This window comes from Topomyia yanbarensis, chromosome 1, assembly GCF_030247195.1.
Source record: "Topomyia yanbarensis strain Yona2022 chromosome 1, ASM3024719v1, whole genome shotgun sequence".
Classification (NCBI taxonomy): domain Eukaryota; kingdom Metazoa; phylum Arthropoda; class Insecta; order Diptera; family Culicidae; genus Topomyia; species Topomyia yanbarensis.
The window spans coordinates 93,924,147-93,936,714 of record NC_080670.1 but is presented as its reverse complement, the minus strand read 5'-3'; the positions used below and the strand labels follow the sequence as shown (position 1 = coordinate 93,936,714).

The 12,568-nt window shown below is 38.2% G+C and overlaps 1 long non-coding RNA gene across 1 annotated transcript; it reads right to left on the bottom strand.

The window, feature by feature from the left end:
* Positions 1–2,889: 2,889 nt before the first annotated feature.
* LOC131678060 (uncharacterized) lies at positions 2,890–10,787 on the bottom strand. The gene is made up of 4 exons (XR_009303573.1): positions 4,862–10,787; positions 4,316–4,788; positions 3,939–4,242; positions 2,890–3,879 (listed from the first exon to the last, which is right to left on the bottom strand). It is a non-coding gene; the product is annotated as an uncharacterized LOC131678060 (long non-coding RNA).
* Positions 10,788–12,568: the final 1,781 nt, after the last annotated feature.

Here is a 12,568-nt window from a genome sequence, read left to right as displayed (position 1 = left end):
ATAGTGAAATTTAGTGTTTTTTCTGTGCGATATTTGTGCGAAAGAAAACGAAATAGCTTACGCCCACCCTGCTCCCGTCATATAAAACCAGTGGCCACCGGCGGCCGACGCTACACCATCTTGGATTTCAAAATGGCGCCAATCGTCAATTTTCGCATTCTACTAATCAATACCTTTCAAATGACAGCCATATTGATGGTGGTTTTAAGTGTATTATGGAAACCGGAAGCCGCCATCTTGGATTTCAAAATGGCGCCAATCATCAATTTTCGCCCTCTACTAGTCACTACCTTTCAAATGACACCCATATTGATGGTAGTTTTAAGTGTTTTATGGTTCCCGGAAGCCGCCATCTTGGATTTCAAAATGGCGCCAATAGTCAATTTTCGCATTCTACTAATCAATACCTTTCAAATGACACCCATATTGATGGTGGTTTTGAGTGTTTTATGGTAACCGGAAGCCGCCATCTTGGATTTCAAAATGGCGCCAATCGTCAATTTTCGCATTCTACTAATCAATACCTTTCAAATGACAGCCATATTGATGGTGGTTTTAAGTGTATTATGGAAACCGGAAGCCGCCATCTTGGATTTCAAAATGGCGCCAATCATCAATTTTCGCCCTCTACTAGTCACTACCTTTCAAATGACACCCATATTGATGGTAGTTTTAAGTGTTTTATGGTTCCCGGAAGCCGCCATCTTGGATTTCAAAATGGCGCCAATCGTCAATTTTCGCCCCCTACTAGTCACTACCTTTCAAATGACACCCATATTGATGGTGGTTTTGAGTGTTTTATGGTAACCGGAAGCCGCCATATTGGATTTTAAAATGGCGTCAATCGTCAATTTTCGCATTCTACTAATCAATACCTTCCAAATGACACCCATATTAATGGTGGTTTTAAGTGTTTTGTGGTAACCGGAAGCCGCCATCTTGGATTTCAAAATGGCGCCAATCGTCAATTTTCGCATTCTACTAAAGGTAGGTATTGACCTTTCAAATGACACCCATATTGATGGTGGTTTTAAGTGTATTATGGTAACCGGAAGCCGCCAGGATTCCCCGCGGGTCCGAAGAATACCATCCGCCAATCCGGTACTCGATGACTTACTAGACTGAGGCGCAAATTTGTTTCGCTGATCCCCCTTACCCCCCCGTTCGATCGAAAGTTGCAAGTTTTGCTCTTCTTTCCCTGTCTCTCCCCTGTCCTTGATACAACTGCTGCTTACAAAGTTTTAGTTAAAAAATTCAAATTAGTATTCTGTATTCCTAGTTTTAAGATAGCTATAATTTTTACTCTTTATTGAAACTCTTCTCCTCCATCTTGTAAATAGAATTGAATCCCTAGTTTTAAGATTTCTGTGAAGTTTCTCATAAATATTTGTTCCCCCTTTTGTATACTAAACTATATTGTTAGTTTTAAGATAACCGTAAAATATTTCGTAAAATACTATTACTCCCCCTCTTGTATATCAAAGTGAATCCCTTGTTTTAAATTTTTTCATAAAAAAATCTTTTGGCCCTCTCTTGTATATTGAATCTTATTTCTAGTCTTAAGATAGCTGTAAACTTTTTTTTTCTTTGTAAAAAAATATTTCAACATTGTAACCTCCTAGTTTTAAGATATCCAAAATGTAAAAACATAAGCATTTGGCACCGCCAAGCTAACGCATTTGTGCCTATCAAATAAACGAAATGAATAAAAAAAACCGGAAGCCGCCATCTTGGATTTCAAAATGGCGCCGTCTTGGATTTCAAAATGCCAACCAATCAATCAATCGACACAATGCACTTTCGAAATATCCGGGGCAGTGATTAAGTGATCCTAGCAGTCACTTTACAATTTCCGTGAGGTGACTTAAAAAATTGCGATTCTGAGAGTCACCTGGGTGACGACGGTAACCCAACAGTCACCTCACCAAAAGTGAGTCTCGGAATACCTCTTCGTGGGTGAGGTGACTGGTAAGTGAGGTGTCGGTGACTCAAGTGAGGTGAGGTGAGGTGACGGTGAGAATAGGGCCCACATTAATTAAAAAAAAAATTCGTTGTAATACTTAAAACGAATTTTTTGTTTTTTAAAATAAATCTTATGTAAACTTGGCAACCACACATAGGAAAACTGCGGTTGTTTACATCTGGTCTATCAAGACAACACGCAAAATGAAAAAAAACTATATGCATTGGCAAAGAGAATAGGGAAAGAGACGAATAGTGTGAAGCCAAAAATACCTTATTGAGCAGACCAATCGTGCAATGTAAATAAACATTACTCATGCCTGAGTTGGAGGAGATAAGTATTGTAAATCTATCAAAAAAGAAATTTGAATTTTCGTCAGAATTTAGTGCAATCGTGATTGTAAGGTGCATTCTAGAGTCTATGTATGAGTAAAAACAAGCTTTAGAATTATTTCATCTCTTTGTTTCAAAATGCACATCGTTTGATAAACAAATCCAACGAGCGACAAAAGGTTTGTTTTCAAAATATAATAGGAGTCATTTAAAGTGCTGCCTTTGGAAACGGTTGCCAAATTCTAGTGTTGAAATCATCGTAAAGGGAGTGTTGCCGTTTTGACTGATTTTCACTCTGCGTCTCTTTCACTATTCTCTTTGTGCATTGGATGGTGTTTATGTCAAATTAAAATAACCCTGCGGAAAACCGGGAAAACATATATTAATTTTTTCTGACAGGGCATCATTTGTCGTGAAATTCGATGTGTCAAATCCTTCTGATAGTGTCAAATCCAGACTGTCAAAATATTTCTTTATTTTAAATTTTAATATTATTTTCACGTTTCCTGAGTTGGAAAAAACATTGTTGCAATCACGAAAATCAGCTTTATCGATGTATGTAATAAAAAAAGATTTTTTTGTATGTAATAAAAAAAGATTATCAAAATCATCACTCAAGCAGCTCAGAATCAACGATAATTTAGAACAATTTAGAGCAACCTTGTCACTGCTCATAATAGGCGATTTAGCTTCGCTGTCCGTGGACGCGGGTCGGACCACTGTTTCGTCATATTTCTTGTTAAACAACGTTAGCTTTGGTTGCGGAAGTTCAACCATAGGCGGTTGAAACTCCGGAACAATTCTCGTAATCTGTGGTAAAGGAGCCGAATCAGTCCTACTTAATTTTGCCGGTTTGCTCGATTCAATCATGCTAACTGGAACCGTCGCATTTAATGTTGGCGACGTCGAGAGACTTATTTTAATCGTGCCGGTCGTGTTCCAATCGTTTCGGAGTGTTCATTACCAGGCTCTAGCTAAGTGAACTTGAGATATTGTTTTTATTACATTTTCTCTTCGTCTGCAGCTGCTGATCCGCGGACGGGGAAAACCGACGATTCAATTTCCCGAGCTCGCTTCGTGCCAGCTCCGCCTGAATCAACCTCTGATAGTTCCTTATATTGTTTCTTAATCCGATCGTCATCCAGTTCCTCGTCGCTTATCCTTTTGCGTGATATTCCCTTCTGCGCATAAAGAACATTTCGTGTTGGGGCCACTTCCAGTTCTGTCGAAGGCGCAATCACACGATTTTCCGCATCAGTCTCATCCTCGTCCTGATGTGTTCGGGCCATCTTCAGATGATGTTCCACCGAAATGAGTAACGATCCCGTCCGTAAAATGTTCGACCTTGTGTTAGCCTGAAACACGGACTTCTCGGGTGGGGCTATCCGAACCGATGTTATCGAAGAATTGTTTCCCCTCGGCGAATATTTCATTTCTGTCTTCTTCAAGTGAACCACAGGAAATTGAATCGGCTTCGAGTACAGGCTAGTCATCGATTGACTCCTGTTTAACGACGATTGCGTTTTGTCGTCGTACTGTTACAACCGGTTAACCAATCCTCGACTCTGAGCATCTGTGCAAATCCTGCAAAATTAAACTTAAATTAAAACCCATAAAGGACATGCAAAATCTTGAAAACCCACTTAGGATCAATCAATCGATTCATTCAGGGACGCCGTTAGATTTTCGCTGCTTCTGAAGTTTGTCCTGCTATTTTGCAACGGAGAGGTAGGCTTCCTTTTCACAACTCCCACCTGTCGTACCGGACTGCCGTAGATTCCCCCGGATACCGCTGCTGTCCAGCTGTGTTGACTCTGCCATCGGACTACTCAGTGTTCGGCTCAAATTTCCACTGCTCAGTTACCTTCGGGCACCGCCGCTGCCAGCGATTCCTCCACTAGAAAAGGCGAACGAGGTGTATCGGCTGCTGTTAATGTGCTTCATTTCCTGGAAAGGAAAAAAAACGTTCGGCAGTTGGAGGTTCAAGAATCAGAAATGTACACACAGCACACAAACTAACCTCGAAATAATTGTGCAATTAGATTATTAGTGATTCACCAGCTCGAGTTCCGGAGTAACACGTGCCCTTTTCGACCACTAACAATTGGCTTATGGCTCCGTTGCTGGACGTATTCTTCCTAGTGTTGTACAATTTCCATACTTTGTGCTAGGTCAGCCAACTAATCCACGGCTAAGCAGAACCAAAACCGACTTTATTTGGACGATTTGTCTCGCACAAGGCATCAATGCAACGATATAAAAAGACGACTTTGAAACTCGGAAAGCATTAGGACTCGAACGAGTTTGCAATTTTTATTTTGCAGTAGTACGATGGTCGGATGATACCAGTTTCTGGGCAGGTTAATGTGCCTGGATTAGTGTCCAGCGTGGACTATCATGGAGATCAGGCTCAAACAATCCTACCCAAAAAAAGTCCTGAATGAGCGTCACGAAAACGAATAAACTACCGAATGCTATGATCATGTTCAACACCTGAAAAAAATGAATTTGTGAATAAATTTGAATAGATTATACAATTATACGGTGCACTTCTTTTGCTGTTTACCTAAGGAATCAGATTGGATTGGCCTAGATTTTTCTTAGTGGTTATCGTAAAACGAAGTACTTCAATAGCAGACTGATACATGGAATACCCAGGCGAATGCACATGTAGTAATGCAAGTCGGTCAGGAGCGTAATGTCGATTTCCGCTTTGCTTTTTATTATTCGAGTGCTGCGTAATCGTGACGAGTTGGCTCTATCTCATGCTCAACATATGCTGAAACTCACCCCGGAAACACTATCGTGACATTGAAAGATCCGGTAGGTTTTGAAAATTGGCGGATTTTTGTAAAAAATGATCAGCAGCTTCGTAATACTAAGCATCTGGATGATTTGCCGATACGACCACACTGCCGTGATCCGCATAACAGTCCCATTTGCTATAAGTTTCCTATGCATGTGGTACTGTTCTGCATATCACGACAGTACATTGGAATCGTAGAAACGTAGTGTCCACTTTGGACCGTTACATGATGTCTATTCGACCGATTTAATCAATACCTAGCAGTAAATGAATAATTATGATTTAGAATACGGAAGCAAGGTAGTGTAATTTACTCATTTACCTTTATAGCGGCCTTTACACGTTCAATATTTTTGTCAATACGAGTATTGACGATATTGCTTCAATATGTCAATCCCATATGAAATGTACATCGTCAATACAACTTTTTTTTCCATTACACGTACAATACTTTAGTCAATACTGTCTACACATGCATATTAGGGTGGGACAAAAAAAAGAATCCAGCTCCGAGCAACTTTTCAGGTACTATTTGGGTCCTAGAACAACTGTGCAAATTCTTAGCTCAATCCCTGAAACTATATTTTTGCGCCAGCTGTTTAAAGTTTACATTGGATTTTGTATGGGAAAATTAACTTTTGCAAAATAATTCCACCAGGAGTCGCCCATTGCTTCCTAAAAATAAATCGTTGTGTGGCTTTTATAGGCAATTTAACAAAGAAACAATGTCTCGAAAACCACGAATAGATCTGACGCTTGAGAAAAAAGTTATTAAGCAGAAACCGATTGATGGTCTGACGATTGATAAAATATTCATTTTTTCTAGCACCACTGCTGTTGGTTGTCCAATTATACGCAATTTGGTTTTGATCTTCTCTTAATTTATCTAAATCTTTATCTATACTGTTTGGCCACTTTGCAAGAGTTTTAAGGGATAAATTGAGGCTTCTTTTGTGCATAATAAGAGAAAGTTAAAGATTTTGTATACAATTCTCCCGTCAGTAGCATTGATGCTGTACGCTAATTGGGCGTCATAGTGGCGTGCGCTGATTGGCTAGAGCAGTGAACGAGCCATAATATAAACCCGCGAGATACGATTCCAGATTCATTCTGTTTTGTACCATTAACAAGTAAACATCGGAAATAAAAGCCAAAGATTTGGTGCACTAGATGGTGAAATATATGAAAGACCCATCGCTTACAATGAATTTTATAGCGCTTCTCGACAGAGGACACTTGCTAGTTGGCAAACATCTTGGGACAATGGAGATATGGGACGATGGCTACACTCAATTATCCCTAAAGTATCAACGAAGGCATGGTTCAAAGGATTGGATGTAAGTCGGGACTTCATCCGTGTGATGTCTAGGCTCATGTCCAATCATTATATTTTAGATGCGCATCTCCATCGTATTGGGCTCGCTGAGGGTAATCATTGTGCTTGTGGAGAGGGTTACCATGACATAGAGCATGTTGTTTGGTCCTGCACTGAATATCGTGAAGCCAGATCACAATTAGTAAATTCTTTACAAGTCCGAGGAAGACCAATCCATGTTCCTGTTAGAGACATCCTGGCGTATCGCGATCCTCTATACATGGAACTTATCTATCATTTTTTAAAAACAGTGTCTGTTAAAATTTAATTTAATTCATCTCCTCATACTCTCATCCAAGGCTAATCATTCACCAATTAAAGTGTCCTAGAATATTCAGTTTTTAAATTTAGACAATAACAGAAAAAAAGTAAATAAATACACCCGAAAATACTAGATCATTATGAAATACAACAATGTAAGGAAAAAAGCATGCAATAAAGTGATTTCAATGTTAGTTTTAGACAAATTACTAGTATAGTTAAAATTAGTCTTAAGTATTTTTGTAATGTGCTATGCAAAAAAAGAAACTGGCGTAAAAAGCTTTTGCAAATGCTGTGTCAAATAAACGTATGGAAAAAAAGCCAAAGAGAAAATAATATTTCATTCGCGAGAGAGAAAACCCATCGAGCAGCAGAGTAGAGCCAGCCTTGCCAACACGGCGACCAGAGGTAGCTTATGGGAGCGTGTCTCACTCAGCATCGGTCGTTGAGAGAGCCCCACCCCACCCAGCGAGCGTGCTGTTTTTTGACATTAAAATGTCTTACTCCACTATCTGGGGCTAGGTGTCATTCTAAAACCTAAACTATCTCCCATGTAACGGAACTATGTAAGGTTTGCACGCTTATAACTCCGATATTACTAGATGGATTTTAATCATTCATACACCAACCGATTCAGAAACACCTAACTTAAATATTGGTAATAATTTAATATCTCCCCAATAAAAGTAGACTTTTGGAAATTGGTAAAATTAAAAAGTTCACGAAAAACGGGAAAATTACCATTCGTGAGGCAGATTTCTCAGACACAGCCGTCAGTAGAGGGCAGCTTAGTTGCTCAATGAAACACGAAAAGTCATAAATAGAAGCAACGCATGTCCGTTTAAATCAGTTGTTGTTCTTATCCCATACGAGCAACATCGTCTCCGGGCGATGCAATAAGCGCTATCGATTCTCGGTAACGTTGGCATTTGCACACACTCGCACCTAAGTGACTAAATCATATACGGTTAGTTTATGAATAGAGGTGACGCGTACCCGTTTGAATCAGTTTTTGTTCTTATGTCGAACGGGTAAGATCATGGCTGCAGCGTGTGGGCACTACAATAAGCGGTAGACGCTATGCATTTTCGGCAGCGGTGGCCGTGTGCGGATTTTTCGGGTACCAGCACGGTGTCACAGAATGATTTGCAAAGTGGGTGGGCGGGGTGGTTTGGATTTAATTCAATACGGTGTGTGCTGCTTAAGAGTGTTGCGTTTGAAAAAAAATATATTTATTTTTATGCATGCGTGTGCGTTGTAACTTGTTAATCCATGTTTACGGCGCTTTGTAGCTGCGTAGGGTAAAGAGCCTATTGGTTTTCATGTTTCATATTTCGGTTATATGTTTTTATCAGTAAGTCATCTGACAACGTGCTTCTGTAGTTATTGCACTGTTCAGCAACGTAGTATTTTATATAGGAGAGTACACTCAGGTTTTTTACGCGAATTTTGAAATTTACGCGGTTTTCATTAACTCGTTTTTTTTTTAAATTTGCGCGGTTTTCATTTACACGGCCTGTATCCCCTGCATTGAACCTAAAATCGCATAAAATTTATCTGAAAACATATATAATTATTTTCCATGCGGCTTTTCACATAAATTCTATGTGCGAAATACATAAACATTCGAGAGACGGTTTTGATTACATTCATTGGAATAATCACATACATTTTATATGAATTGCCATTTACGGCTATTGGTTTTAGGTAATACATTTTATGTGGCATTCTTATGAGAACCATTGATTGTGAGGGTCATGTGATATTACAATATATAAAGATGATTTTCTTGTTTTGGTACAAGCTATATCTTCATTGCAACAGGTTTTGTTATAACTTATTTACAACAAACGTGGAAAAAAATTTAATTACTTTCACTGTATCCCAAAAATCATTCCGTGTGCTTCAGACGTCAGCATGGAAAAACTACTTTTCGTTGAACAAGTTAGAGGCTTGAAGAAGAGTCCACTTCTATAAATATAAAACCAGATGAATGGGATTATTCACATTGTTGATGAGTTTATTATTAAACGACAAACTTACATTGTATTTATTCCACCAAGTAACCTAAATCGATCAGCAATTGATCACAAATATTCACCATTTTGAAATCTTTTTTTCATATCTGCAAATCATATATCATTGATCAGATAACACTAATAACTTTCATTCACATACAATGTATCATATGGACAATAGATTATTATATGTGTGTCATAATGAAGTGTATGTGTTTGGCACATAACTTTTAATGGGTACACATAGTATTAATACGATAGTCATCAGAGTTGAGCTATGTGATATTTCTAATAATTTGTATGAGATATCTTGGTTCAGTGTGCGTGAAAAATCTGAGTGTAATTGCATCGGAAACAATCACCTTCCCCTTTTGTTCTCTAATTTCAAACACTTTTGTTTCGTACTGCACTCAACGGAAAATTTTAAAACAGAACTTACCGTCCCAGCAGCAGTTTAAGCGGGTGTTCTTTTTCGATTCAAATTCAAGCCATGTCTTAAGCGTTACTGGACTTAAAATTGTTTCCCAGTTTATCCAGTCAGAATATCTGTCCTACCCTATGTATTTAAAACACAGTTCTAATAGCGTTTTAAAGTATACAACAAATAGAACGGTTGGGTATACTAATTTAAATTTTAAAAGAAATCTGTTTTAAATTATGAAACAAACCGCTGTACTGAAGATATAATTATGTCAGTCCTATTACCACATAAAACACCTATATAACATAAAATGCTGCAGAATTGGTTTAATAATACAATGTTTACACTACAGAGTTATAACACGTTTTAATAATTAGTAACAAGAAAAATGTCACCAAGATTTTAACTGGTAGTGCGAACGTTGCATAACAATGTAATTTATCAAATAATTTCATTTTTTCCACCACTAATCGATCAAGAAATACTTAACCTTAAGATTGTTTACTTAAGTTCATTAGTACATTATTGAAAATTTAAATGGAAAATGAAATTTCATATTTCATGGAGAATCTGTATATTTCCGTTGGCGGGCGTGGGCTTCCTCATCACAGCTCACAATATGGAACTTTTCTTTTGAATATATTTTCCTGACAGACCAGCCTATTTTTACTAGATGGATCAGCCAAATAATGCCAATCATCTAGTGAGATACCTGATTAACGTTAAAAGACCTTCAATAAATTATGTTTTAATGGGGAGGGTATATAGCAAATTGTAACATATGAAAACAGGCGAGTGAACAAGAACGTGAGTCGATATGTGTGATAAATAAAATTCATTTGCACGCTCTTGAAAAAGCTACATTTTTAATGTCACCGTGGTCGTGTCCTGTACACAACCCTTTAATTTTTTTTGCTTCCTCTTTCGTCGCGAACTATCGAGACGATTCGCGAACGTGGTGTGTCCGCTGTTGCTGATATTACCATCGGCGTCGTACCTTTGCGGCTGGTGTGAGGAATGAAACGAATGATTTGGTCAACAGGGCGACCAGCGTTTCATCCTTTATTAGTAAAGAATTAAATAGGTTTCCATTCCATTCCAATTGAGGTGTTTTCCGCTGTGACTGTGGTGTGCACAGCTGTATGAGATTCATCGTGTATGCTGCTGGTGACTGTGACGTGCACAGTATCTGGTGGCTCATACGTCGTACGCTGGCAGCTGTTGTGTTGTCTGTGGGCGGCCCTTCCCTTAATGGCTGTGGTGTGCGCGGCTATCGGTCATTTTGCATCGTACTAAAGACCATTGCACGAAAATGTATAACCTCACTTTTCTGACAGTTCACAGAGCTTGTTTACATGGACTTAGATTCGAACCAAGTTTTTTGTACTGGGTGGAATCAAAAATTTTCTAACACCATGTAAACAAGCTCGCTGAACTGTCATTTTTTCGAGCATTTTTACTCATATGACGTCATCTTGCAATGTCCCACTGGAGCTGTGATGTGCATGGTGTCCGGTGGTTTGATAAGTGTGTGAAACAACACAGATGTTATGAAAAGTGAAATTTTCATCAATCATCAGGGCATCAATCAGTTTTTGCCTAATAACTTTTTCCACAAGCATCAGATCGTTTCGTGGTCTTCTAGGCTTTGTTTCCCTGACAAATTTTCTATAAAAATCAGTTATCTATTTATTTTTAGAAGATAACGGGCGACTCTTGGAAGAAGTATTTTGCAAAAGTAGATTTCCCCATACCGTGGGCGCAAAAATATATTTTCACCGATCGAACTAAAAATTTACAGAGTTGTTCTGGTAGCTGAATGGGACCCAAAAAGTTACTTTGAGCGAAATTTTATTTTTTTCATATAACCATGTCCTACTCGATTGTATACTATTCCCCCGAAAATCATTCCCCAGAAAGCTATTCCCCAGAATTTCACTCCCCCGAATATCATCCCCCAGAATATACTATTCCCCAGAAAGTCATTTCCCAAAATGTACTATTCCCCAGAATTCAATACCTCAGAATGCACCATTTCCCAGAAAGTCATTCCCCAAAAAGTTTTATTTTTTTATTGATGATTTTCTCAAATGTACTACTCCTTCCCACTTCCCTCGAACGACATTCTTCGCTTTCGAATCGGTCACATTTGAAATGATTTGCATTGTGTGGAAACCGGAATTTAGGACATTATTAATTCCGAATTAAAATAAGAATTTGCTGGCTTTCCACAAAAACCATTCCACAGAAACTAAAATACCGAAGTGTTTTTCCCAGAATGAACTATTCTCAAGAAAACCACGTCCAGAATGAGCCAATGCTCAGAAGTTCATTCCACAGATATAACCATTCCCCAGACATTTTGTTTTTGAAGTGGGAAAAAATCTTGATGAAAATCAAAAATCATTTTTCAGAATGGTGGCCATATTGTTTCCTTCGAAGAGTGCACTGCTAGCAGTATTAGACAATAGCAATATTTTTTACATTTCTTTTAATAAACATATAGGACAAAACGCAAAATTCAGTACAGGTGTGTTTTTGAGAGCCATTTGGCAAAAACCATAGAAAGCGGTAGCCTCCTTCCTAGGATCCAAAAGATTGAAACAGTGTTATGTAAGTAAGGATATGTGGCGAAACCATACTTTGTACATTACATAAGGCAAGGAACTGATGCAGTGTTTAGTTGCTGAGGATAAGCCGTTGAAATCCATTTGCATACCCGATTTACTCGAACATACGAATTGATTCCTTCTTTCAAACATGAACAGTTTTTTAAATATTTATGCCAAATAACTCTTGCACAAAACTTTTGATCTTTTCGTCTGCCCGATTTATTCAAACATAGGTGTTGATTCCTTCTTTCGAGCTTTCCTTGAATCTATATAAAAATCGAAATGAATACACATTTTGACAAACAGTTTGGTGTGTTTTTAGAATATTTATCCATCTTTTGCATTGGAATGTTTCGTAGGGGACTTGTGGGTAAAATTAACAGGGGGGTAAAATGAACAGGTAGCCAAATCAAGTCAATGTTAGTTAAATTTAAAACAAACTTCACAGAAACGTGACCTGCCAAGTATTCAAAGGATATTGAAATAATTTCTTTTGATAAAAAGCTGTCGAATGTGAAATAAATATGATGAAAACCAAAATCGGCATTCGTGTTTGTCGCTGATGTTAAATTCGGCATGTAGAATATAAGGTCTTTTGTGGTGAAATTCTAATTTTATTGTGAAAATGGTGTTACATGACAGTAGTTGAACCTGTTGTAAAATACTTTGATTAATTTAATCTGATATGTTCGACTAGCGAACCCACCCTGCAATGATCATAGCTCTCAGACATGATCGCCAGAGGAACTCACTCTCGCAACACACTTGTACTGTATACAC